At 48.5% G+C, this 23,640-nt stretch overlaps 1 long non-coding RNA gene across 1 annotated transcript in view; it reads left to right on the forward strand.

Annotated features, from left to right (window-relative positions):
• Positions 1–8,844: 8,844 nt before the first annotated feature.
• The window catches only part of LOC140701071 (uncharacterized), a 36,236-nt gene continuing 21,440 nt past the window's right edge, over positions 8,845–23,640 (forward strand). The window contains exons 1-2 of the long non-coding RNA XR_012079841.1: positions 8,845–9,082; positions 11,030–11,226. This is a non-coding gene — a long non-coding RNA (uncharacterized lncRNA). The remainder of the gene's footprint in view (positions 9,083–11,029; positions 11,227–23,640) is intronic.

A 23,640-nucleotide genomic window follows, 5' to 3' on the forward strand; every position in this document is an offset into this window, starting at 1 on the left:
CATCACTCATCATTTGTTCGGCACTCACAGTCTGCTGGATGTCACCTGAGCTGAACTATAGGTTATAAAAATGAATAAAGCACAACTCCTGTCTTCCAGTTGTTAGCTGTCTAGCAAGGAGATAGGCCTGTTAAATACGTGCTGTTCTGTGATTTGCGCTTGGAGAGGCCGTGCCTGGGAGCTGGGCTGGGGCTTTCCAGAGCTTCCTAAGGGTGGAGGGGGTGTCCCCAGGTGGAGAGGGTGGATCAGGCTGGAAGGGACATCTCTGTCGGAGAGAGCAGCGCAGACAAGAAATCACAAGCAATTGGCTCATCCAGTAGTCCTTCCAGCTACCCCGGCTCCAGTCTCCAGCCACTGCTGATCAATCCTGAATCCATCACTGGACTGTTTTTCTGAAAGGCCGGTTTTCACCATGTCAGTCCCCTGCTCCAACCCTTTCATGGCTTAGGACAAAAACCCCAGTGTCTTTTATTTTTAATTGCTGTATGGTTGGTTTACAATATGGTGTTAGATTCAGGTGTACAGCAAAGTGATTCAGTTATACATTTATTTTTTCATATTGTTTTCATTATAGGTTATCCCAAGACATTGAATATAGTTCCTTGTGTTACACAGTAAGTGCTTGTGGTTTAGCTGTTTCATGTGCGGTCATTTGTATCTGTTAGTCTCAGACTTCTAGTTTATCCCTTTCCCCTTTGGTCACCACACGTCTGTATCCTGTCTGAGAGTCTGTTTCCGAAACCCAGTGTCTTGACTGGTGCCTGAGGCCCTCCGCCCGCCGTCAGAGGCCCGCCCACTGCTGGGCAGATGTCCCGCCCCTGGTGCCCAGGCAGCCTCTCCTTTAACCAGTGCAGGCCTCCGAAATCTGCAGCCCGGGTGGGAAACGCAAAGCCTCAGAGGCCACAGACCCCTGAAGGGTGGGAGGTGGCGGAGCAACGAACACAGGAGTGAGGACAGCAGGCCGTCGGCCGTCAGCATTTCCACCGCAGGTCTCCTGCCCGCCGTGCTGGGTGAGCCTTGCAGGGCTGTGTGGGAGGCTGTCCAGGCTTAGTCCTGCTTCCTCGCCCTTGTCCGGCTGGGCCTCCCTCTTGCACAACCCCCTCTCCTGCCCGCCACCTGCCCTTCCCTCAGCTCACAACCTCCCGTGAGGCTCCCTGAAATCCTCCAGGAAACAAACGCTGTCCTCCTGCCGCACCAAACATGTTTGTCCAAAACCAGGCTCGCTTTCCTTCTCCAAACCAGCCCATCCTCACTTCCCGTCTCTGGGGATGGCTCGGCTGGTCCTCCAGTCTCAGATCTAAATCGTGCCTTCTCCTGTCTCACTGTCTCCCTCAAACCTAAACACACAGAGCATAGAACTGTGGACAGTTGTAGTTGGAAGGCTCTTTGGGCATCATCTCCTCTGCTGCCCCCACACCCAGGAATCTCCTTCCTAATAGCTCTGATCAATGGTCTTCCAGATTCTTTTCCATTCTTCTCTTACTGCTCAAAAATTCTTATTGATGAACTAAAAACCTGCCCCCCCCAGACCCCTCCCGTTCCTCCCACTTTAGCCACAGGGAACGGGTCTTACACTTCTTCTAAATCCATTTGCCGCTGTCTTCTTCACCTTCCTCAGCTTAAACATCCCTTAAGTATTTTTTAGGTGACATTCCCATGATGTCACCGAGTTGATTACCTCTTTTAACTTGTTATGGTCCTTCCTAAATCTAAAGCCAATTCAGTTCTACTCAAAACAAACAAACAAACAAAACCCACAACCCACACAAAACACCCCATTCCTTAAGTCTGCAAAGAGAGAAGCAGCATGCCATAATAACTGTGAGCATGAATTCTGGAGTAAAGCTGCCTGTGGTCAAATCCTGCCTCCACCGCTTCCTGGGGGTACAACTGCCCTTCCGTCCTCTCATCCAAGACCATGGATGGCAAGCGCTCACCACGCAGGGCAGTCAGGAGGCGCAGATGAGCCGGCACGTGGCCAAGTGCTGAGGGCAGTGCGCGTGCCCAGCAAACGTTCAGCAGGTGTTTGCTCTTGTTCTTGTTCAACAATATGTCATATGAAAGGCTGATGATTACCGAAACTGAGTGATAGATGGTATGTGGGTTTGTTAGATTGCTTTTTAAGACTTTGTGTATGTTTGAAATTTTCTACCTTAAAATTAAATTTTAAATGTAACATCATATACACACAATAGAATATTATTCATTCTTTAAAAAAGGAGGAAATTCTGACACCTGCTACAACATGGATAAACCCTGAGGACATGATGCTTAGTGACAAAAAGACCAATACTGCGTGATTCCACTCAAGTGAGGCGCCCGGAGTAGTCAGATCCACAGAGACAGGACTTATGGTGGTTGCCAGGGGCTGGGGGTGGCAGGGGTGTGGGGAACTGTTGTTTCAAGGGGACAGAGTTTCAGTTTTGCAAGATGAAAAGAATTCTGGAGATGGATGGTGGTGATGGTTACATAACAATGTGAATGTACTTTTTTTTTTTAAACTTTTTTTATTGAGTTACAGTCGTTTTACAATGCTGTGCCAAATTCCAGGGTAGAGTGCAATTTTTCAGTTATACATGAACATACGTATATTCATTGTCACATTTTTTTTGCTGTGAGCTACCACAAGATCTTGTATATATTTCCCTGTGCTATATAGTGTAATCTTATCTATTCTACATATGCTTGTCAGTATCTACAAATTTTGAAAGCCCAGTCTATCCCTTCCCACCCCTCAATGTGAACGTACTTTAATGCCACCAAGCTGCACATTTAAAATTGGTTGGTTAAGATGGTAAATTTTGTATTATGTGTATTTTACCACAATTAAATTTTTAATTAATAAGTTTAACAAAATTAATGTATTAATTAGATGAGTGTACCTAATTAGTATCTGAGGACACAAAAATAAACAAGGCAGTTCCTGTCATTAGTAAGCTCTCAGTAACAGCGGGGAGACATCCATGTAAACGAGTGGTTTCAGTGCAGCAGTGGGGGTGGGCGGCAGGGACACACCCAAGCCCTGGGGAGGCCTTGCAGAGGGTGGGTTAGCACCAGTGTGGGTGTGCGTGCGGGACGGGGTAAGCGCCCTGGCTCTGTGGCCAGCTTGCCCCCCTGGGAGGGGGGGTGCTGGCTGTTTTAACAGCGCCCTCCCTTGTATTCGTCTAGGAAGCCCCGTTTGTCCTTGGCTTCACAGGGAGTCAGTTTCCTGGCTTTGCAGTCAGAGTCTGGGCTCAAACCTGTGGCTGGGGAGACTGACTGAACCTCTCTGAGCCTCAGATTCCCTGCCTGCATCGGGGCCACAACGCCTCCCCCACGGAGGCGCGGCCGCCCTGGCAGAGCCCGGCCCGCGCTGCGCCTGCTGAGGACTCAGACGACCCCTGCTGCTCCTCTGTCCCCTGAGTGATCCCCCCAGACAACTGTCCTTCCATCACGGAGCTTGCGCCCAGACCTCACACCGCAGACGAGCGCGCTCCCACCAGCCTTTCGGTAGGAACTTCAGGGCCGAGGCTACCAATCCCATTTGTCCCCTCCTCCCAGCAGGGACGCACTGGCTGAGTGACCGGTGTGCTGGGGCAGTGACACCTTGGGACACAAGACAGGGGAGGGGATGAGAAAGGGTTCACGTTGCAGGGTGGGAAAGCAGCAGCAAGCCTGTGCCACCGCGTGAGGTGGAAGTGTTTCCGGGGGGCCTTCCCCTCGGGGAGGAGACCGGCCCAGGCTCCCCATTCTGAGGCCACAGCGCCCCCTGGTGGCGCCTCAGCGCACGGTCATCAGTCTTGCCGCTGTCTGTCATTGTCCCCTGACTCTCAGGAATCTGCCGGTGATTTCAAAACTAAGCACAAAATCTGACTCCCCCTACAGTAAACCAGTGCCACCGGGGAAGTCACACTCACTCCTGTTCTAATGAGACTTTTGTCTTGGGCAAAGAGTTCTTTTCTGAAGGGGACCATTTCAACGACATAAACCGGACACCCCTCGTTCTCCTCTGTACTGCAGGCAAGTGCCCGTTTCTCTAGGGTAAAAAAGTCACCTTTCGGGATGATGCCTGCACAGGTAGCCTCTGCTCCTGACGCATCTCCGACCTCCTCTTGCGCCCCCGCGGCTCCCTCAGCTTCCTGCCACAGGTCTGTGCTCCTGCCACCCCCCCTCCCTGGGAGTGGTCCTTCCTGGCCGGCTCCCCAGTGTCGTTCTGAGCCACCCCCAAGTGCCACCAATCTAAGAGGACCCTTCACACTTCACCCTGGACAATAACGCCATCATCCCGTGTCATCTCCCTGATGACGTCAGGAAGGGTCTTTGTCCCTCTATATTGTCTATCCCTCTCCCACACATTTCACATTTGCGTTACTGGTCTGGTTCTCCGCTTTACCGGCAGCATAGGAGGCCTGGGCCATAGACACACTCCGTAACTCTTTGTTGAATGAATCCACTGATTTATCTCTCAAACCCGGGCTCCTCTGCCAGCTCTGCGGCCCACCCTGGCCTGTTCCAGGGCAAGGACCAGGGAGCAAGGGGAACAGAAAAGGTGCTGTGCTTTTCTTTCAACCGTGATTTTGCAGGGAGCAGTGGGCCCACTGAATGTGTGGACTGGCCTGTCTCCAAAGGGCTCACTGACTCAGTGAGCAGGTCGCCTGGACCAGTGAGGCTGGGTCTCAGCTCTGCCGGGAAGAGACTCACATCCCTTTTCAATAACCTTTTCCAACTGTATCAGCCATTACTGGGCCTTTCTGGTCTCTAACACAGAGCTGTGTATGTGGTGGGGGGGTGCACTTGCCCCCACTCCCATGCCCTCTGTGCAAGGTGAGGGGAGGAAGAGTATTTTGATGTGGTCACTTTGTAGGATATTTTTGCTGCTCAGGAGAATAGAAGTGGCCCAAGGAGGGTGGAGGGGCAGCAGAGAAAAGCCCCCCTGTTATGCTCAGACAGTTCTCATATAGAACTTTCAAATGAGGGGTAAAGGGGTTATTTAACTTCTGAGCACTGGTGTTGAGTAACCACAACTACCAGCAGATGTCACTGTCCCACCAGATGTGAAGTGCTGAGGCCAACTGGTAAACCTGGGTGGGGGCAGGTGATAGGAAGAGGCTGGTCCTAGTGCTGGGGGGAGTGGTGGCCTCTGTGGGCTCGTTCGTACCTTGGTTTGCTGTGGGAAGTGAGCACACATCTGGTCTGCTAACTTCCTGAGACTCCGGTGTCTTCTTTTAGTTAGTTTAATTAGCTTATTTATCTTGGGGGATGAGTTTTGTCATTTATTTCCTTTGCAACTCAGTACCACTCTGTGTGGTGATCAGCATTGAAGCTGCTGGACTTGGACTTGAGAGCCACTGGGTTTGGGACTTTCCTGCCCTTTGCTGCCTGCCGATCTGCCCTGGAGCCCTTAGGTCAGACTCTGCCCTGCCCTCCACCCCACCCCTCCTCACTCCCTGACTTTTGAAGCAGATTTAGGGTAGGACACCAGGGTAGTGGTCACTGTCAAGCTCCCATGTCACCAGGTCCCAACTGTTTTGCTGGCATAGCGCCCACTCCTGTAGCTGAAATAACCCCCAAGATTCCCCGAGGCCAGGGTATAAACAGCTGGTGCTGGGGACGGGCAGGCACGGAGGGGCATCTGGCCGGGCCCTGGAAGCCCAGGGAGCTCTTCCTGATGGGTCACTTCTCTGCTCCTTGGGAAGAGCTGCCATGAACCTCAACAGGAGGGTCTGGTCCCTCCCAGAGCCTGTAAACAGGAGGCACCTCTGCTGCGAGGCGGGGAGCAGGCCCAGTTAGAGAGGCTTCAAAGTCTTCATTAGGTTTCTCTCTGTTTTAGACTCTATCCTGTTGGTGGGAAGAGGAAGGAGAGGCTTGAGAGGCCCCCGGTCTCGTGGTCAGCAGCCATCTGTGCTGCCCTGCTGACCTGACCGCCTCCCTGGTCCTCACCTGCTGTGACGCAGCAGTGACAGCTGGGTGACAGGCAGACGTGGATCTTCTCTTATCTCTTCATTGTCCCCAAATGTGACGTGTCAACGCGAGTCAGCTCGATAATCGTGCAGCTCCCGCCCCACCCCCACTACGTCGGCTTCAGTGATGGGTTAAGCCTGTTCCGCTTATTCTTTGCACTTGTAGGGCGTTCTTAGCTCTTCTCTGACTGCATTATCGCCTGCGTGTTTGGGGCTGAGGATAATCTAAAGTCTCCATGGCAACAGACACGGCAGAGGGGCCAGAGTTAGGATGTCGTAGACAGACGGGTATGAGCTCGTTTATTCATTCGGCTGACGTCCACTGAGGGCCGAGAAACACCCGGCACCGTGCCGCCTGAACGTCACCTGTGCCACTCACCCCGCGGCAGCCCCGGTCTCACCTATAACCGCGCAGAGATGACACCTCTGGGCGCCAGGAGGATAGGAAGGAATGCTGTTCGGGGCTGGTCCGCAGGACTCAATAATGGTTTCCTTTCTTCCTTTGGGCCAAACACAAGGGAGGCCATTTCAGAGGATAATTTGATCCATGAAACCTCAATTTGTTAGTCAAATGCGCCCTGTGGAGACATGGCCACTCTCCTATCATTGTGTAAAAAGCAAGGCCTCTGACCCTGTTCCCTATCTTTAAAAAGTTTACTTTACCTGGGCAAACACCAGGTATCAAAGAAACAAATAAGAGCAACACAAAAGTTCAGTTATTCCAGGGGGAGCTAATTAGACTGACCGTCGTCAAATGGCGTCGGGACTGTCAAGCTGTAGGGTAACGCGGTGAGAGCAGCCTAGGGTTAGGGCCCAAAAGGCCTGGGCCTGACCCCAGCCAGGGTCACGGCTTCCCTAGCTGAAGCATGTGACTTTGGACTTAACCTCTCTGTCTTGGGCCAAACGTCCCTTTATCTGAAGTAGGAGGGGTGAGGTGCTGGGTGGTCCGGGAGCCGTGCCTCACTCCTCCCTCTCTCCGGCCTCCTTCCCACATCCCCGGAGCCCCCACCGTGTCAGGGCTGGACACGGGGGGAAGTGTCGGCAGAGGGCCGCCCTCCCCCTGCCAGGGCGCTTGTTTCTGTTCTAAATGTACAAGGTGAGGCTCCCAAATGACATAGGTGTTCCAGGAGCTCCAGCTAAGAATAGTCGTTGGTGCTTTTCTTGTAGCTCTCCCTGTGATTATAGAACGGTGGACGAGGAGGAGAGAGATTTAGCTCGCCAGAAAGGGCTTCATAGGGGAGACGAATCATCACAGACTCGGTCCCAAAGCTCAGATTCTCAGAACTCAGCAGGCTGCCGTAGCCGGGAGGGGCAGTCAGCACCACCTAGGGACATTCAGTCCGGATTACTGATGATCTTGTCATCTGCTTTGTGGTACTAAATGACGTTTTAAAAGTTTTGCCTCATGTAACTTCTTAGTCTTACACCATAAGACACAACATCGCTCAATGCCCTGAGTTTAAATTTAGACAAAAGCCTTCCTCTTTTTTAAAAAAAAAATATGGTAAACACATAACACAAAGTTTACTGTTTGAATGACTTTTAGGTGCACAGCTCACTGTCATGCAACCAACACCACCGTCATCTCCAGAACTTTTTCATCTTCCCCAATTGAAAATCTGTCTCCACTGGACTCTAACTCCCCAGCCCCTGCACCATTCTACTCTCTGTCTCTATGAACTTGACTCCTACAGGTACCTCCTGTAAGTAGAATCACACAGTATTTGTCTGTGACAACAGCTTTATTCTTTCTGCTGCGGGTGGGAAGGAAGGTGCAGGTTCACCTCAGACAAAACTCGTCTTGGGGAAGGAATAACTCATTGTGAGGTTGCCGGCACCTACGCTGTCCTGGCAGCATAATCCCAAAGACAGTCTCAGTGGGGACGGGCTGTGTTGCCATGGCGATTCTGCCCCGGGTCCCCAGCAATCCCCAAAAGGAAAGGATTAGGGGTAACTTTGGAGCCAGTCAACCCTCTCGTTGGTCACTGGTCTCTAGAGGGGAGCTTGCAAATCCTCAAACCCACCACCCCCCCTCTGAGCCTTGAAGGTGAACTTCTCCCTGTGCCTGGAGGGTACCACCTGGGTCAGGTGTGTCTTCCTCACTAGAGCCTTTTCCTGCATCGGGGGCCCATCCTATGAGCTTTCATGCTGCCCCAGCTTTATGCCTATGGAATTCCTTATTATAATTAATTGTCCCTTTGCCGGTCACTCTCCCCCCTCCCCCCACTATCTTTGAGCAGGGACTCCATCTTCACTGCTGTGTCCCCTGAGCCTGTCAAGAGCAGATGTGGTGCTGGGTCCTCTAAGAGCAGAATCTGAGAGGTGCAAATTACTGATTGAGGGCTGCTCGGGGTCGGGGTCAGGGGGAGGTGTGATAATAAACAGGGAGCTGAAGGACGTCAGGCAGGGGCTAAGCAAAAATGTGGCTTCAGTTGAAGTCTAGCCTCAGCCAGGTCCCCGGAGCGTTCTGGAACATAGACAGCACCACAAAGCCGTCCCATCGGGCATACGGGGCCAGACTTTTGCACCTACAAGAGTCAGTCAGTAGGTGTTAACCCTCCAGGCATTTCCAGGGGATGTGTCCTTCCAAGCTGCGGCAGCTCTCTGGAGGAGGTGGAGCCGTGTCAGCAGCCAACACTGTCACCCGAGGCACGAGTCGGGCACACAGCACAGTGATTTGTGGAATGAATTCTTGCTGAGATTATCAATGACTCATTGGAATTAATGCCGTCTAGCGAACATTCCCCATGTGCCAGGCACTGTGCTCTGCCTGTTACCTGTGCGATCTCAGTCTGTCTCTAAGCAGCCCTATGAGGCAGGTGCTGATTGCACAAGTGAAGGGACGGACGTCCCGCAAAGGGGGGCATTGCATCCAGGACGCACAGAGGCGGGTGGCAGTGTGGAGGCGCCCCTCGCCGGGTGCCAGGTGATGCGCATGCGTAACGTGTGCAACGCTCGGGACTAGACAATGTGCGTTGCGATCTCTCTGTCTCTTTAAACAACGCTTACGCCGAGTGGGAAGTACCGTGTTATTTCCTTTCACCAGCTTGCTCTTCTGAAATTTGGGCCTGTGCTGAGCTGCAGGGGTGTTAAGCTGTGAGGAACATTCAAACAACAAACCTGCAAGTCCCGCCTGCTCCCGGGTAGCTTTCCCCTCCCCTTGTCAACCCTCTCGGTGAATTGGAAAGGTGTCCACGGCTTCGGGTTGATTTCTTTTTCAGTCCTAGTCCTTAACCTGGGAGCTCGGGTGGAGGGGAGAGACCCCGCCTTCCTGGCGGGCTCCCCCGGTGGGAACGCCGTGTCCCCAGCCCTCGCCGCCCTGCCTGTCCCAGGTCCCGAGCCACGGCCGTGTTTGTCCAAATTAGAGTCCGTTTACTCTGCAAACCACGCTCACGCTTCCGCCGACACTGAGCAGCTGCTGCCCGTGTTTGCACGGTGTGGTCAGCAAGCAGACAGCTGCCCCCGGACAAGCCCCAGGAGGGAGCAGCCGGCACGCACCGCCGCTTCGGCTCAGCATTGCACAATAGCACCCAAGAAATAAAGCGTTCGTGCAAAGTGTGAAGACCCCTGAGCAACCCACCACGGGGCGGCCTCCGAGCCTTCGCTCCGGCACAGCCCTTCTTTCTGGGTAGGAGGAGGCTGGGCTGGCGGTTTCCGAGGCAGCCTCCGCAGCAAGTCCGCCTGGGTTTGTACCCTGGTTCCCCCGACAGTGGTTTAAGTTCTCTGCGGCTCAGTTTCCTCCCCTGCAACATGGCACTGAGAACGCTGTTGGGGGTTGGGGCGGTTATAGAAGCTAATGATATGATATGTGGAACAGAGACCCACACACAGTGCGTCTCAGTACAAATATTAGCGTTTACCTGTCTTTCTGCTAAAAGTGCACGGAGTGGGGAGGTTTTGGTGGCGGCAGTGGTGTGTTGTTTCCAGCGTTAAGGATCCTTCCAGACAGGAATTTGGCAGTGCGGCATGCTTGTCAGTACTTGACACACAGAGCAGCGTTCAGGTGGAACCAGTAAAGATGACAGCTGGATGGATGCCCAGAGTTCTGGTTCTGGCCCCACTCCCCTTGCATGATCCCTGATAAGCATCTGACACTGCCCTCTTCCATCCACCCCACCCCCCATCCCTGGGACCCTTCTGGACTCTCCTCTGAGTAGACTCTCTGTGGGGATGTGAGCTTCCTGGCCCACAGGATACTGTATAGGCATATATCCCACTATTCTTACACTGTGTAGCTCTTTGAGGTTTACAAGGTGTTTCTTTACACATTTATTTGTTCCATCTTGAAAGAACCAGTCAGATATTTAATGCTGTACTGAGTCTCCTTGGGCCCTCCAAGGTCAGTTTCCAGTGATCTTGCCTTTGACCAGCAGGCAAGACCTTCTCCAGCCACGGAGCTTTAAATCAGCGGCAGGATAACATGGGATTCACTGAACAAGGTGCACAGGAATGGGGGTCTCCTCCAGCTGCAGTGCCGGTGAGCTGCACCCCGCAGGCTCCTCCTGAGTCAGACCCATCCCGTCTCTCCCTGGCCTGGCGGGGCTTCACTGAGCTGCCACCCTCCCCTCCTCTGTGAGGGTGGCCCTGCAAAGTCCTGACCTGCCAATGAGGGCCAGGCAAGTGAGGGGACGTTGGAAAATCCCAGGTGATCCTTCTTTGGAAAGGAGTGGAAGACGAGGGTCTGTCAGTGAGCAACAGGACTGTCATCACCCCCCAACAAGCCTGGCCATAGACGTTCTGGTGCCTAGCTTTGTCATTTCCTGGCAAAGGTGAAGAGAGTGTTCGTTTCTACCTGCCTTTCCTGATTCGGTCAGCTCTCCATCCAGCGAGCAAACACATGCCAGCCTCTCGGGCAGCAATTAAGGTGTTCTCCCCAGCCCCCAACCCAGACCCGCTCTGGTGAAGTCAGCATCTGTCATGAGCCTTGCCTTTATTTGGCAGCTTCCAGTCAGTAGGTATTTATAGACACAGCCGATCTTTCCAGGTGTTATTATGCTCATACGCTGCAGAAAAAATAGTTCAGCCCCACCCTCTTCTCTATTTCTCTTTGGTTCAAGAATCAGCTGGTTCTTGTCCTGATTTCCCTGCAGGTTTTCTGCATTCCTGTAATGACCAGGAGGGGGCACTGTGTAACCGCACAGCATCTTCCCCGCGGCTTCGTGCGCTGGCTTCCCCAGATCTTTTCCATCTACCTGCAGAAAGCCAGGCTCTTCCGACTCTAACCTACTCCTTACCTGGACCAGAACACCTGGGTGAAACTGCTGTGTGACAACACCATTTTCACAAGGTCAGAGCAGTCCATTTAGCAGTATCCTTTCTGATTGAAATGATGGATGTCGCGTTCTTTGATGAAATGACAATTTATTGATTTGGGATGAATCACAAGATGGCACTGATACCTACTCTTTAAACTCCTGCTTTTCCTCAATTAATTTGAAAATTGGTCTGTTTTCCCCAAACAAGTTCAGAACATAAAGCTTTAATTGCATGTGTGCGTTTAGGTACTGTTAAGAATTGGGGTGGGGGGAAGTATTGTGTAAAAACAAAACATCTCATACTTTTTTTTTTTAAACCCAGATTTACTGAAGAAAAACAGAAAACAATATTTAGCTGTTTTGTGTCTGGTTTTCACATTCGCCTAACATGGAATAGGAGGGATTCTGGTATCAGTAACAGTAATATTTTGGCACCACCAACAAAACCAAAAAGCTCAAAAAAAAAAGTCATGCCATCAAAAATAACTGATGCAGCCAGTGATGTACAAAACAAACATTAGCAGACATGATACAGAGCTCGGTATGTGCTCGGCTTTGCAGACTATGAACTGCCCAAGCAGGGCCAGGAGCAGGGAGTGGCAACTGAGACAGCAGCACTTGCTAAGATGAAGGACAGCCCTGAAGTATCAGCTCTCCGCTGTTCCCAGACAGTGTTTTGTCGGAATCCACCGTGGGCCTTGGCTGCCCCTGAGAGCCCCTACCTTTCCTCCCCACCAGGGGGCTCCACTCCTCTTTTCTGCTCCATGCTCTTTTCTGGACCTCTTCCCTTCCTTTTACCTGTAGATTCCCCCATCTTCACCAATTATCCTGGCACAAAAGGGTTTCCTTCCTGCTCCCCACCCAGGCTATGATCTGATCATTAAGGCTTTGGGAATAGGAAGGGATAAATTGGGAGTTCAAGATTTGCGGATACTACTATATATAAAATAGATAAACAACAAGGTCCTACTGTATAGCACAGGGAACTATATTCAGTATCTTGTAGTAATTTACAGTTGAAAAGAATATGAAAATGAATATATGTGTGTTCCTATATGACTGAAGAATTGTGCTGTACACCAGAAATTGACACAACATTGTAAACTGATTATACTTCAAAAAAGTATTAAAAAAAATTCCCCTATGCAAAAAAAAAAAAAAAAGGCTTTGGGGAGCAACAGAGGGAGTAAACTAGAGCCCACGAACCCCACTCTACTGAAATCATTTCTGTATCAGTCGCCCCAGTGAGTGGAAGGTGTATGATTTGTTTGTGTGCCCCAATGCCCAGTGCAATGGGGTAAATTGGAGGCATTCAGCAAATTTTGTGAACCTCAGCTTAACTGGGATCTCCAAAAAATGTGGTCAAGTTTGTATGGAAATAACACATCAAGAATCCATTGCTGATAGATTTGGATAATTTAAAAATCACAAAAGAAGGGGCCCAGCCATCAAGTTTGACAGAACTCTTTTGCATTTGTTTTTATTTTATAGCTCCCCTTTCCCTTTATAGCACAAAGGAGTACTTGGCAAAAAAAATTGTGCTTCTCTTAAAAATATTTAAATCTATTTTTTTCATTTTATGTATTTTACTTAATATATGTTTATCTTATATATTAACTCATTCAATGTTCTTACTAACTCCATAAATTATACATTATTGGCCCCATTTTCAGCAAAGGAAACTGAATTTCATGTAAATAATAAGTGGCACTGAAAACCATGAGCTACAGAGTGAATATTTAAATTTAGAAAAAGAAATCACAAAATTTTAAAAGCTGACAAGTATCATAAACACTTCAAAATCTAGGAAAATACATAATGCTATGTAATATACATTTATAAGACTTTTTCCTTAATTAAAACATTGTAAGACATACATAAGCTAAATTTACTATTTTAACCATTTTTAAGTGTACGGTTCTGTAACATTGAGCACCTTCACATTGTTGTGCAACCATCACCACCATCCATCCCAAGAACTTTTTTTTTAATTGAAGTATAGTCAGTTATAATGTATCAATTTCTGGTGTACAGCACTTGTCCCAGTCATGCATATATATACATATATTCATTTTCATATTCTTTTTCATTAAAGATTATTACAAGATTTCAGTTTCTTAGTTCCTTGTGCTATACAGAAGAAATTTGTTTTTGATCTTTTTTTTTTTAACCTTCCCCATCTGAAACTCTGTCCCTGTTAAACACGAACTCCCCTTTCCCCCTCCTCTTACTCTCTGGCAACTGTCATTCTACTTTGTGTCTCTGTGAATGTGATTATTCTAGGTACCTAATAGACGTGGAATCATACAATATTTGTCTCTTTGTGACTGTCTTATTTTGATTAGCACAAGGCCTTTAAGGTTCATCAATGCTGTAGCAGGTGTCAAAATGTCCTTCCTTCTTAAGGCTGAGTCATATTCCATTGTATGATGGTTCAGCTGTTCATCCATCGATGGACGTTTGGGTTGCTTCCACCTTTTGGCTATTGTGAACAATGCTGCTATGAACTTGGGTGTAGAAATATCTGTTCCCAGCCCTGCTTTCAGTTCTTTTAGGTATGTACCCAAAAGTGTAATTGCTGGATTACATGGTAATTATGTGGTTAATTTTTTTAAGAATTGCCATACCATTCTCCACAGTGGCTGCACCATTTTACATTCCCACCAACAATGCACAAGGTTTCCAGGTTTCCCACATCCTCATCAACACTTGCTTTTTTAGTTTTTTGATAATAGCCATCCTAATGGATGTGAGGTGGTTCCTTCTTTTTTTGACTTCATACTTTCTCATCTCTTCTTCATATGTCAGTGATTTTGTATCATTTTTATAAAAAGACAATTCAGTCTTTTTTCTAGTAGGGATTCATTAAGTATGTGACTTCATACACACATGGTCACTGTGCAGAATACTCTTATAGACTAGTGTCCTACGAACACAGAAGTCCTGACATAACACTTGATTTTCATAAAAAATAAAAATACACATGATGTGTTCAACTGAAGTCTGCATTGTTGAGTATACTCCTCAGAGGGGAGAACTTCTGTTTGGCTCAGTGTCATTGAGAACCAACTTCTTCTCCATTGAAAACCGTACTTGGCTGGTGATTGGAAGAACATTTCACCTCTGTGCCCAGATGCTGGGAGCATCAGTGCAGTGAGAAGTGAGCACTTCCCTACAGCTGTTCTTCCAACCAGGACAGGGGGTGGGACTGGGAAGCACCTACGTACATCTTGTCAAACCCAGTTAAATGTACGCCTGCTCAGCTTCTCCTGAGCAGGACCCACAAAACAGCTGTTTCTATCCCCATGCACCCCAACACGGGGCAACGGGAGTGGTCCGTCTTTTTCCTGCTGACCTGGGGGAGTCCTTCATCACCACAGACACAAGCCCTTTACGTGTGCCGTGCTCACAGCGTGGTTTCTACTCTTTGCTGGCTTGCCTTTTCACTTTCTTAATTGTGTTTTTGATGAACTGAAGTTCTTAATATAGTTCCACTTGTCTGTTTCCTTTACGGTTTATGATTTTGGTGTGCTGTGTAAGAAAAGTTTTCCTAGCTCAAGGTCAAGAAGATATTTTCCTGTTTCCTTCTAGAAACTGTTTTATCTTTCACATTTAGATCATCAAGCCATCTGGAACTGATGTATGGTGTGGGATGGGGGTCAGGACATATATATATATATATAATATTATATTATATATTAAATATATGTTACATATACATAATATATAACCTAGATATAAAACCAGTTGTCTTAACACCAGTTATTGAGATGACCATCCCCTCCACTCCTCTGCGCTGGAACTTTTGATATAAATCCAGTGTCTGTATATGTGGGTTTATTTCTGGACTCTTTATTCTGTTCCATTGGCTGTTTTTCTATCTTTGCATCAATATCACATTACCTTAATTACTATATATTTATAATAAGTCTTGATATCTGATACTGTAGAAGCTACAATTTTGTCCTTTGCTATTCTTGGACCCCAATATTTCTCCATGAATTTTGGAAGTAGATTGCCAATTTCTAAGACAAAATGAACTGCTGGTATTCTAATTTGGATTTTACTGATCAGTAAATCAGTTTGGGGAGTAAGCCACTTTCAGAAGAGGAATCTGTGTCCTAGATCTCTCTGCTGAAAAGACAAGACAAACATACTCATTTGAGCAATCATCAGTATCACATGAGCAACAGGTTTGCAAACTGAAAGGCAAATCGCTACAGAAATGCTGAATTTTTTTTTTAATAAAATGAGAAGGAACATGTATAAGGATTGGGGCACAATCTTCCCACAGCAGGGGTTGGAGCAACTCTGGGATCTGGTCTCCACAGCTCCTTTTTCCTTTGAGGTCAGAAGCTGGAGCTCAGGAGCAGGGGAGAGGGACAGGGGTTCCCCAGCCTGCACTCCCTCTGTGCCCCCAGCGCTCAGCCTGCTTCCTTGTGCTGGCCGTCTACATGTTTGTCTTCTGTCTTTGTAGCCCAGAAACTGAGGATGGGCTCCTGTGACGATTTATTGTTCAAACACACCTGCTGAGCATCAGGTCCAGTAGCTCTGCCTTTCACGTGTTTGGAACAGGATGTCACGCCTGGAGAGGGGTGGCCAGGCACCACCGATGGGGAAAGGACTTTTCCCACATGACGGCCCCTCTCCTGTCCCCCAGAGCATGTGCTGAGTTGAGCTAAGGCTGTTGGTATGAATTTGTGTGACCAGGGCAGGAATTGGAGGAAATCATTTCTTCTTTCTCTCGGGCAGCCTGTTTAGGAAACACTCTCCCCACTCAGCCCTATTCACTTCCTTCAAAGGCTTTCATTAGAATCCCTTGAAGGACTACCTTCTGCCAAAGAGGACTCACAGGCTGAGACAAAAGCAGGCCATGTGACACTGTGGCCTTCCCTTGTCATGGGCCGTTCTCTTCCCTTCCGTGTGGGGCCCTGGAGGCCACCCCATCTGCACAGCAGGCCACCCAAGAGGCCACAGTACCCCCCCAATGAGGGCTGCACGAGCCCCAGGGGACCTGGGCATCCCGGTGTTCGCAGGCCCTGCAGGAGGCCCAGGAGCGGGAATGAGCACCACCTGGGGAAGCAGTGAGCCGGTTACAGACCAGAGGATGCCGGCTTGGAGCCCGCGCTCTGCACCCAGTGGGCCCTGCCTGGGGAGCGCGCCGGGGTGGGCGGCCAGCCTGGACGTGCCCACGACGGGCCCGGGGAATGGTGCGGGGTCCTGCCTCCCTCAGGGGCAGCAGCTGAGCCGGCGGAGTGTGGGGTTGGCCGGGATGGCACAGGCAGGCACAGAACCCCCGCTCGGCGGGGGTGAACCCGGCTGCCTGCCGGGCAGGTGGGCCCCCGGGGACATAGGCAGAGGCCCCCCACTCCCAGGAGGGCAGGGGCCGGCTGAAGCCTGAGCTCAGGATGGGATTGTCAGATTCCTGGTGGTTTTACCCCCACCTCCTGCCAGAGCACCGCCCTCGCTGAGGGGATCCAGATGCAGCGTCGCAGCTGCCGGGTACCTGGCGGTGGGGGCCGGGGAGGAAGGAAGACAGGGAGAGAAAATGGGACAAAGAGGGGCCACCATAAAACCAGCAGCATGTCTGTAATCACCAGGGCCTTTGTTTAGAGCTGGTTTAAACAAGTTGTGATCCTTTGGAAGGGAAGGCCATAAACTGAAGCGAAAATAAAAGTGTTTACAGCGAGGGAGGGCGTGGGTGGGGGTGGGAGTAGGGGGTGCGGCCCGGCTGGGCTCCGAGTGGCTTCCTCCGGGTGCTGGCCGGGTCCACACATCACAGGACCAGCACAGATGGAGGGAAGGCGGTGGGGGGGAGGGGTGCGGGCGCCCCTCCCCCACTCACGCTCAGTGAGAGGGGGACCATCCTACATTCCAGGCTGGGGGAGAGAAGAGGGCAGGGTGCCAGGCCTTTGTGACATCTAGGGAGTCACCGCCGGAGGCCGGGAGATCTTAGAGTCAGCTTTTCCACTCCTCTACAAATTCCTCTGTAATGGACTTGAGGGGGTCACACTAATAAGAGGGTTGGAGGGCAGTTCTTTCTTCAAGAAACGCCTCTTAGGCCCAACTTAGCCTGGAAAGGTGTCAGGAGGCAAGTTTCACCCGAGGGAGCAGCATTCCTCAGGGCAGCTCCATGCCCCTGGGGGTAGTGAGGTACAGCCAGCGTGGTTCCGCCTGACTGGCCAGGGGACCGCAGCCCTGAGACGTTCATGGGGATACCCGGTCACTCAACACATTTCACGGGCACCTTCCACAGGCCAGGCAGCCAGGACAGGGGCTTGCAGGCAACTGTGTGTGTGTGTGTGTGTGTGTGTGTGTATGTATATATATACACTCCTGCTTTTTAAAAGGTTAATTCTCCCCAAGAATGCATGTATCCATGTGATGGGATCCTTTTGGGGAATGTCAGTACCCCAGAAAGCTAAGGGGATTCTTGGAAGTGTACTGTGCTTGTGTCACAGGGCACCATTTGTTGTTTATGTACAGAAGGAAAGGCTGCTAGACTTTTTTTTTTTTTGTGCCAAAAGTCACACTGAGGTCACACTGATACCAATAAGGAAAATGAGTAATTAGAGGCACCTGAAAGATGCATCAGGCTTTTTTCCTTTAAAGTTTTGTTGTGGCTTTGGCTGGTGACCTTTCTGGAAGTGGGTCCTCCAAATGCAACACTGGGAGAGAGACCTCTCAGATAGGGACCTGAGGATGCGGCCACCAGGAGATCCAGAAGGCCATCAGCTCTCCTGTTCAGGAGGTCTAAGGAGAAGCGAGTCTTTGGGGATCGTGTGCCCTCGGTCCCGAAAAACCAGTGCTTTGTGTGGGGAGAATACAGGGCAGGGAAAGGGTGTAGGCTTTGCAATTAGACAGTTGTTTTGAATCCCATCTTCTCAGCTTAGTAACTGGACAAATGACAACATCTCCAGGCTTCCGTTTTCTCATCTGTAAAATGAGGATGATAGTAACCCCCCTGCCCCCAGAGGCTTGGTGTGAGGATTACGTGAGATGACGTCGGTGAGCCCCTGGCATTGCTTCGCCTTCCCTCCCTCCCTCGCTCCCCCCAGTGAAGCGAAACTTAGTACCACCCCCCAAAATTCTGAAAAATGAGAAATTATGAAAACAAAGTCTAAAAAAAAAAAGGATGAGCCCTTCCTGTTTGTTTAGGAAACACTTCAAATCCCCTCATCAATGGCGTGCAGTTTCACTGTCCACATATCCTGGACGAAACTGCTTTAGGAGTTTTATTCGGTTCATTCATGTAGAAGCTACCCTGTGCTGGATGCTGGACTAGGCAGCGGAGATGCAGAAGTGAATGACACGGTCCTTAGCCTCGAGACAACACTGAAGCTGACAATTTCAAAGGCATGAAGGACCTGGGGGAAATAGAGAAGGGCCCTGCTTTGCCTGGCTTGGGGGTGGAGGTGGGGAGAACATGGTTAGGTAAATCTGGAGAAAGTGATGCTTTCTATAGAAAAGAAATCTCTAAAATTTCAAGATATGTCAACCAACTATCGAGAAAAGGAATTGAGACATAATTAGTGGTAGACTCGATAGGGCTTATTTCAGTAAGAATTATTTCAATAAGTTCTCTTAACTATTCATGGAGTGTCTATTTGCAAAACTGCACAGATATGAAGGGGCAAGACTGGAGGCTGGATTCAGTGAGGGAGGCAATGAGGAACTGTGGCCGGTCACAGGAACAGCAAAGGGTCAGCAGCACCAGTTCTGGAACAAATAGCCAAGTTCACGTACTGGTTTGGCCACTTTCTGGCTGTGTGATCTTGGGATGTTATGTGACCTCCCTGTGCCTTAGTTTACTCATTCATAAAACAGTCCCTAACTGGCAGGTTCCTGGTGAGGCTGATGAGTGCCTGGCACTCTGGGTGAGTAACCGGGTTCAGTTGTGGAAGTGCTGGGGGCTAACAGCACTAAGGGGCCAGAGGTAGGAAGGTGCCGGGAGTCCACAGACTTAAAATTCAGTCTAAATTACATGACATGCCAAGTGCTGGCTTCACATCCACTTCTAAGCCATGTGTGGTTGGTAACTGTATCTGCCGGCTCAGCTGGGCAGCTGTGACAAAGTAGTGCAGACCGGGTGACAGTTCTGGAGGCCGGAAGGCTGAGATTAAGATGTCGGTAGGAATCTCATGCTGAGGTTCTTGGAGTAAGGACTTCAGCATATGAATCTGGGGGGACGCAATTCAATGTCACCTTCAAGTCTTAAAGCTCCTCAGGGCAGCTTTTCTGAAAATGTGGAACATGCATGTCCCAGCTGCAGTCACACCAGCAGCCTTAGAAAAAGGAAAAAGGGAAAAAGAAAGAAAAGGGAGAGAAGACAAAAGGAAAAAGAGACAGGATTGGCACTCCTTGGTCTGTTATCCCAGGATAAGCGTGCAGAGATGCTGGCTCGGGGCAGCCTTTATCAGATCAGCCTGAGCAGGGGAAAGGGCGTTTCTTTTCATTTTGGGTTTTCGATGAAACATTCTAGGAGACAGATAGATATGAAAAAAGGTAACAGAGCAAAGACTACAGCCCCTCGGATTTCTGAAAGACACCTGAGCATCTGGCCCAGGGCAGGCGGAACTGTGGGAATGGGCACAGGATGGTGTCCTCACAGTGGGAAAGGGGGTGCGAATATAGGAGATGTGGCAGGGCCACAGAAAGCCCCAGATGCTGGGGGGGAGGGGTGGAGAAGTGGGGAGAGGAATGGAGGGGGTGGGAAGCACAGCTGGGGGCAGGGGGAGAAAGTTCAGTTTCTAGCAGATAAAAGCGGAAACTGAATTTTTGACATCTTTTATTAAGTCAAATTTGACCTCCTTTGCCTCAGCTGTAACCTGCTTCTGGTATCTAAGTAATGCATCTTGAGCTGAGATTGTCATCCAGGTATGTAAGATCTGTTATCTCCTGACTGGGAGACATTGGGTGGGTTTCCTGTTCTCGCATGGCTCTCCTGGTACTGACAGAGCTTGGTCACCTCGGCCCGGCGTTTACTCGCTGTGCACGGGCCAGGCTCCGCGCGGGGCCCCACCACTGAGCTCGGCGAGGAGCCACTCCAGAGAGAAGCACAGAGACCACCCTATGGTTCTGTCTAAGTGCCTCTTCACCAGAGAACCATTCTTGCCATCTGCCTTGAGAGTCTTAAGTAGGAGGGCAGGCTGAGTCTTCACTGAACACTCTAGAATATTCCTCAACACAGAGAACAGGGTAAGGACCCCCGTCCACGCCCCTAGCTTTCTCATGGCCGAGCTTGTTTCACCTTCTCTGACGCCACCCCTCCCAGCTTATTCGGAAGCACATCCCAGATCACTCATCATCTGTAGGCATTTTAATAAATATTTATAAAGGATAAAGACTTAAGAAAACCCACAATAATATCACACCTGAAAAATGAACAGTCGTGTCCTCAACATCATTCAAATATCCAGTCAATGTCCACATTTCTTTGATTGTCTAATAATTTTTTTGGCAGTTTGCTCGTTTGATTTGGGATCTGTATAAGATGTAAGGCCCGTGCATTGGGATATATGTCCCTTGAGAATCTTTTAATCTATAGCTCCCCCCATCACCCCACAAGAAATGGAGCTGTTTCCCGTTCAGAGTCTCCTACAGGCTGAGTTTTGCTTATTTCCGTCTTGTGCTGACCTTTAACGTGCTCTTCTGTCTCTAGTATTTCCAGATCTAGAGGTTTGGTTGGGGAAGGTGTGCGTGTAACAGAGCTTGAAGGCTCTGAGCATTTCCATTAGCAAGTATGTAGTGTTTTTTGCTCTTTGTGTAATGTTCTGACTGTTGATGATCATTGTCTAGATTTATTAATTTATTTGGAATCACAAAATGGTGATATTCTGCCATTCCTTCTCCATTTACCAGCTGGAAAACCTCCCTCATTAGTTCTTTCATTGCCCTCAGGTCCTGATCATACAGGAAAAGAGGGACAAATGTTTGGTTCTTTCCCCGGATTTAGCAGTTCAAAAGTGAATAAAGATTTAGTTTCTTAACGTCACCCAAAGGTAGTCAAATGACTTGTTACTGTTTTGGTGGGCTTTTGAATCACTGTGAAGTCAGAGGCTTGAACATGTCTGACCTTTTCCGAATCACTGCATTTCCATCCTTATGGAAAGTGTTCAAACTGTCCTGTCTCTGACCAAGGAGAGCCTCTACAAGCTTGGTTCTGTCCTCCGATGCTGCCTGTTGGCCTTCGACAGTTTCCCAGGTTACTGGGATAGGAAAATGTACATTTTCTGACCCAGACCTGCAAGGGGCCACTTTGCCATGGATTCCTGATTGTTTTTAGTGGGAAGTGCTCTGTAGAGGTCACAGTCTGAGTGCTGGGAGTGCTCATTACCACTAGGTGGGTCATTGTGTCGAGGCTTTTTCTGTGGACAGAGCTGGGAAATCATGCATTCTCTATCAAAGATTAAATTAATCATAAGATGATCCTCTGATTCAAACCCAAAATTACAGGGATTTTACTTAGCTTTGTCAGTCTTTTATCTCCTCTGGCCACAGTGAACAGTTCCAAAGACACCAGAGAAATTACTCATTTGATTTGTCTTCCGTGATCTAGACACCAGTCTCAGAATAGCAATACTAACACGACCATCTACAGCATGCTTACTGAAAGCCACAGAAGGTCTTGTTTCCAGTTCTTCTTGTCCTTCGGGTATATCCCACTGAGAACATGCACTGCGGTCATGTGCTTTAAAGTCACTTGCAACACGTCCAGCCTGTGGGGCACACACGTTGGTCCATTTGTTTCCTTTTACTGTCGGTTCTTAGGAATTACATTTTGATTTGATTCTGTGTTGTAGAATTCCATAAAACATTTTGTGGCTCCGAAGTGAATTCTATAGAATGTGGTGTATGAAAAAATATCTACCTTTATCCCTGCCTCCTTTATCTTATCCTCTCTCTCCCTCCCTCTGTTAGGAAGCATTTAAAAATTATGGTTATTCTTCCATTTTTAAATGCTTATATGTATTTTTATAAGAGCTGTATTGAGATATGATTCACATACCATAAAATCCAGGCTTTCAAAATGGGTGTGTCTTCTTTTTAGATAAGCAGCAGTATACAGTAAGCATTTTTTTCTACCTTGCTTTTTGTACTGAAATATACCCTATATTTTATACATATATATGTGTGTGTGTGTGTGTGTGTGTGTGTGTGTGTGTGTGTCCTCCCATAGTGTGAAAACGTCTTCCTCATTCATTTGCATGGCTGGTAGCTTAACATTACTACATTTTATTCAGTCAGTCCCTTCCTGGTGGGCATTTGGGTTCTTTTCAGATTTTTGTTATTACAGGCAGTGCATGTATTTTTACATACCTTGGCCAGTGCACTTTTGGGGGATCCCTCCCTAGAAGGGAAATTGCTGGGTGAAAGGATAAATGCACAGATAACTTTTCTAGACACCGCCCAGGTCCCCTCCCGCCATAAACATAAGAGAGGCATTTCCTCTCAGCCCCCCGCCTTGCTAAGGTTGTATATTGTCAAACTACTGCACGTTTGCCAACCTGCCTTTAGAGAAACTGTCTCAGCATGATTTCACTCTGGGTTTCTCCCCACAGGAGTGAGGTAGAGAACTTTGTCACGACCGAGGGCCACCTACAGTTCTTGTGAACTGTGTTTGAATTTCTCATCCATTTTTCCATAGGTTTGTTGGCCTTTAAAACCCTCCGCGATAAGAGCGTAAATGTTCTTCCTGGTTTGTCTTGTGTCTCCCTACTTTGTAACAGGGCTCTGTGCCCTGGGAAGAACATGTCCCTGCTGTTCTTTCACATAAGCACATTTATCAACTTCTTGCTTCTATTTTGAAGCATAGGGAACTTTTACCCATTTCTGGTTTATGGGTTTGAGCTGTCTCCTTTATGGTTTACTAAGTTCTCATAAGTAAGTGGGTCTGTTTCTGGACTTTCTTTTCTGGTCTGTCTGTCTGGCTATCTGTTCTCGGGCCAAAATTAAACTGTTTTATTGTAGGAACTCTATAATACCCTCTCACGTGTGGTAAGGCTATCTTTTCTTTTCTCAATTTTTGTTCTTTCCCAAGATTTTCCTAGTTCTTAATTGTGCACAAACTGTATTTTTAAAATTTTAAGGAGGATCTATACAATTACAATACAAAGATGTCACTTAGATCCTCATTCCAACAAAATTATTTTAATTTAGTTTAATTTAATTTAGTTTAGTTTTGTTTAGGTTCATAAATTGGAAGACTTTTCTGCTTTTTTTGAAGTTGAAGTATAGTTGATTTATAATATTGTGTTATTTTCTGGTGTACAGCAAAGTGACTCAGCTATACATATGTATTCTTTTTACATCATTTTCCATTATAGTTTATTATGAGATATTGCCTATAGTTCCCTGCGTTCACAGTAGGACCTTGTTGTCTGTCTATTTTATATAGTTGTGTGTATCTGTTAATCCCAAACTCCTAATTTGTCCACCGCCTTTCC

This window comes from Vicugna pacos, chromosome 14, assembly GCF_048564905.1.
Source record: "Vicugna pacos chromosome 14, VicPac4, whole genome shotgun sequence".
Classification (NCBI taxonomy): Eukaryota; Metazoa; Chordata; class Mammalia; order Artiodactyla; family Camelidae; genus Vicugna; species Vicugna pacos.